Raw genomic sequence first — 4,773 nt, 5'->3', positions numbered from 1 at the left:
ATGAAGGGAAACACATACATTTTGGGTGAAATGTACAGTGAGGGTGCATTTCTGCAAGGAAAAGTAGATCCGGTGACCGATATCCAACAGCATACACTCTGTATTTACTCTAGAGTATGTCATATATACTGCATGTGTCCAATTTCCTAAAAGTATTTTTTGAGCTCAAATACACTTTAAACAGAGTTTACATGATGCGTTATATAACTCACTGTAATTTGTGTTGTCATACGTATAAAGAAGCATGTGAAAATAAACGTCAGCCTAAAAAACTGTTTTTCCAAAAAGGGCTCATTAATGAATTGCAGAACGGGAGTAATTTTAAAAGAAAACATACAATTGTTTTCATCCACTCATACTATTCATCTATCCATCCATCCAGGCGCTCCACACTCCAGCCCAGCAGGTGGCAAAATCCCTTTTACGTTGGTTTGCCACAAGCATTAAATGACAGAAGAAGTAGAAGTAGTTAAGTTTTTAAGTAAATTGTGTACTAAATAGTATTGTGTTTTACCCCACATGGAGGCTGCATCAGAAAACTTAGGCAGGTGACTTGCTGCCTTGCTGTCTAATCAGGCAATGACTTTGCAGGCAGCGTTTTTGCACGAAGGCACCTCATGAAACTGATTTCGGACAGACTTCTGAGGCAGCGTAATGGTTTAATGATCTACAGCAAAATATAGAGAGGTTTGGTGATAACTAGGTTTATATTTCAGTACTGCAATATTCATTTCTCGCTAGAAATGGCATAAAAAGTGAAAAACGTTGATCAGAAACATACATTTACACACAAACTGACCACCAACCGCAATTTTCAGACGCCATCTTTATTTTTTGGCTTAACTCTCACGGAATGGAACGCACAGGATTGTGGGATATCAAAGGCAGTGAAGGATACATCTATGCTGCTTTCAGAAATCGGCCAGATGATGGCATCTCAGGAGACAGGAAGTGAAGCTAACTTTGAATTCGGACGTGCCTTGATGCCTTCCTACCTTGGATTGCGTCCTCCGAAGGCAGCATTTTTCAGTTTTCAGATGCAGCCTTAATGTTTTAGGAAACCATCAACCATGGAGGTGAGTTTTCTGATTCATTTGTATTCGCTAATGTATGCACATGTTTGATCTTGTTACATGATGTTGCCATAGAGCTCTTCAGTGAGAAAGTCAATTTGTTGGCCAACCTGGAAAGTTTATTATACATTGATTTCCTTAGGAATTATCACATGGGATTTTAAGAAATGGTGCTTTAATAGGTATATGGTTAATATATCATGTATTCTATTTTTTCTACATCATAATTTACACATTTATACCTCAAGCATGCATTTTGAACTTTCGTCATTTTTATATTCCACATCATGTTTATTTGTACAGTATTTACATATGACAATGATCAAAGAATGTTTGTACTCATAACATTATTGTGAGGAGCTACATCAGAATGCCAAATTACTATGGATAATTCAGAGAAAGCAGTTTATGAGTCTCATATTTATAGTCAACTTGTTTTCCACAATTTTAATGCATTTCCGCCTCTAGAGATCTATGGTCCTCTCCCAAATTGCCACATTTGTGTATGCAATGCCCATGTCTGTGAAGTCCATTAGCCCATGAGGTGTCCCATTTATGATTGTAGGTTTCAAAAGTGCCTCCTTTACTTCTCAGATGTGACCTTTTGACAAGCCTACACAATTCGGATGACATTACATAATCAAAATGGGGACTCAAAGGAGGACCACTGGACTTAGGGAGGCATTTGGGACAGAGCCCATATTTGCATTAGCCAGACATGACATCATGACGACTGGTACATTCCCATTGGCCTGCATGGCCTTAAATGAAGCAACTTACTTCTCCCACCCCTGCCTCTGACACTTATCGTGTCTTATACTATAGTGATCCTTTTCTTTCCAGGTTTAACTCCTGCCTCTCACCCAATTCCTTGCTTTTCTACAGGGCTATAAAATCAGCATTTAATGTGTCCCATCAATAGTGAGGAAAATGTAAGTCTGAACCTGAGTAACTTTCTCTCTCTCTGTCTTTCTGCTTTTCTCACAGACTTGGCTCATATAGTATCTGTTTACAATAGCTTTCACAGTTTTTTGCACTGCGGAAATATATTTAGTTCAGTTAAGTGCATGTTGGTTTCAAATCAAAGAGTATTGATCATTAAGAAACACTGACTGAATGGTTGCTCTTTATTTTGTTTGCAGCACTTAAGCACTAAAACATGCATCTCCATTTTGCCCTGCAGTCCAGTTTAACCAGTTTATCTGTGCTGGTTTGTGGCATGTTTGCATCATTGCTCCTATTGAAATGAAATGTGTGCTTGACAGTGTGTGCATCGCTAGCAGTAGGAATGATTGATTCTAATTGAATCCACCCTGAATACACTGACAATATAAAAGATACAAAAGAACTGCAATTAATCTGTTTAATGTGGGACAGAAATGAACAGAGAGAAGGACAAATAAGAGATCTTTGAAAATTCGCAGGATTACAGCTTCCATGTTTTGTCATTGAAATGACATTGCACTGACTTAGAAGTTAGATGGATCTCTAGTTAAGAATACTGTTCAAAAGTTTGGGGTCAGCAAGGTTTTTTATTAATACTTTCATTCAGCAAGATTCATTATGTAAAAATGATCAAATGTGACATGACATTTATGTTACAAAATATATTTATTTCAAATAAATGGTGTTGAACTTTCTATTAATCAAAGAATCCTCGCAAAAAAAAAAAAAAAAAAAAAAAAAATATTTGGCATTATTTGTCGTTTTGTATTACACATTTTGCATAGAAATCTGATTAATTCTAGTGAATCAGTTTGTTCAGAAGTTTCATGAAATCATACTGTAGTGTAGATGAACCGATTCAGAAAAACAAGTCACCAATTTCTGTCTGTCATTTTAGGTCGTCTATTTTACAGCTAAAATTTAAGGTCTATTGTTTTTCGTTTGTTTGTTTGTTTGTTTGTTTGTTTTTTCTTTTAAATGCCACAATTAAGATTAATTGTTTTTGTACAAAAAAAAAATACTTTGATAATATTCTCAAGGGATATATAGATTAAATCCCCCACTCAATAGTTTAAGTGTACAAACATGACTCAGTTTGTAGTGTACTGTACTTGACTAAGTATTTAGAATTATAAGTAGCTTAGCATGTAACACAAAATTGGCCATTTTTGGCCATACACTGCTCAGTTGACAGCACAAACACATTAGATTGATGAATCATCCTTGAACTTTGTACACATAATATTTGTCTGGGTGTTTCTGTCAATGAAGACTGTATGTGCTGAATGTTTGCACTTGTGCATTTTCCACAAGAATGATTTCCCGCCTTCACAAATCTTCACATATGTTCATTACCAAATGTGACTGCAATATACTGGTAAATGATTGACAAATTGCGTTCACTTCGCCCATCATTGATGGATGAAATTAAGCAATTACATACATCTTAAATGGAGCTGAGCCTCTTGGGATATTTGCAGGGTGAAGTAGAAGAGAGAACTATTCCTGAGCTTTTATATGTATATATATATATATTTTTTTTTATCCATTACAAAAATATTAAACCGCTTTCAACATTGATAATAAAAAAAAAATTCTTGAGGTTCAAATCACCATATCTGTATGATTTCTGAAGCATCATGTGACACTGAAGAATGGAGTAACAACTGCTGAAATTCAGCTTTACCATCACAGGAATTAATTATAATAATATATTAAAATGGAACAATTCACAATATTTATATTTTTAACTCTACTTTACATTAGATAAATCTAGCCTTTGAGAGCAAAAGAGACTGTCATAAACATTAACTTACAGTATTACCCATCCCATGTTAATATTGCACCAAATTACTATTTTTACTGTATTTTTTATAAAAAAAATAAAAGACGTGCTCAGAAACACCTAACCGACTCAAACTTTATTACTTTTATTAATTTTGAATTTATGTTCTGAATTTACCTTGTAGTCAAGTTTGGTGAAATGTTTAGACTATGAAACTCTAGGTAAAATGATGATAAAGTGCCATAATGAAGACTTGATATATCAAAAATGAATGGCTACTGATTTTCACCTCAGTTCACAGAAGAGAGAGAATGTTGCCGATTGCTTTAGGTATCAGCATATCGAATGAAATGCTGATGACCATGTGATTTACAGAACGGCCTTTAATAGGTAACCTTGTCCCTCCAGCAGTCAGAGGAATTCTGTGAACAAAAACAGTTCTCCTGAACTTCTCTCTCTCTGGTTCTCCTGTCCTTGAGGTCTGTCATGTTGGCATCTTCATTTTTCTTCGATTTTTTTGTTTGTTTGTTTGTTTTTCTCTCTGTTGATTGTCAACATTGTTTTGTATTCGTTTTGGTGCATGGTTGTAGGGCACCCCATTTGACAGTCGTCTCAGCAGGAAGAAGAGGGGTAGGTTCATGCAAGGTGAGATTTTAGGTCACTTGTCACTTAAGCTGACAGAAGATAAAGAGAGAGGGAGAGCTCATGTGACGAATTCTAGTGTTACGAAGCTGTTTGACTACATGCTCGTAGGGCAAGTTGTGTTAAATGACAGCTACTGTCCTTCTCCACTTTTTGAGCTGCATGCTGTTAGGCTGAACCCTGATGGTCCGACTGAAGTGCAAGCTGCTTCCTATTCAGATCAGGCTGTTTCTAGCTGTTTCTAAAAAAAATGTTACAATTTTCATTGTCACATCTCCCTTCCTCTCGCTCTCTCTTAATATTACACTAAATTGACATGTGCAATTG

The 4,773-nt window shown here is 35.8% G+C and overlaps 1 long non-coding RNA gene across 2 annotated transcripts; it reads left to right on the top strand.

Annotated features, from left to right (window-relative positions):
* The first annotated feature begins 1,702 nt into the window (after positions 1-1,702).
* Positions 1,703-4,503, top strand: LOC132119075 (uncharacterized). Of its 2 annotated transcripts, XR_009426111.1 has the most exons (4): positions 1,703-1,809; positions 1,959-2,005; positions 4,213-4,283; positions 4,395-4,503. It is a non-coding gene; the product is annotated as an uncharacterized LOC132119075 (long non-coding RNA). The 2 variants fall into 2 exon arrangements; XR_009426110.1 differs by lacking the exons at positions 4,213-4,283; positions 4,395-4,503 and adding an exon at positions 2,216-2,671.
* Positions 4,504-4,773: the final 270 nt, after the last annotated feature.

This window comes from Carassius carassius, chromosome 38, assembly GCF_963082965.1.
Source record: "Carassius carassius chromosome 38, fCarCar2.1, whole genome shotgun sequence".
In the NCBI taxonomy this organism is placed as follows: Eukaryota; Metazoa; Chordata; class Actinopteri; order Cypriniformes; family Cyprinidae; genus Carassius; species Carassius carassius.
Note: the sequence above shows the minus strand (reverse complement) of the source record. Positions and strands in the feature narration are given on the sequence as shown.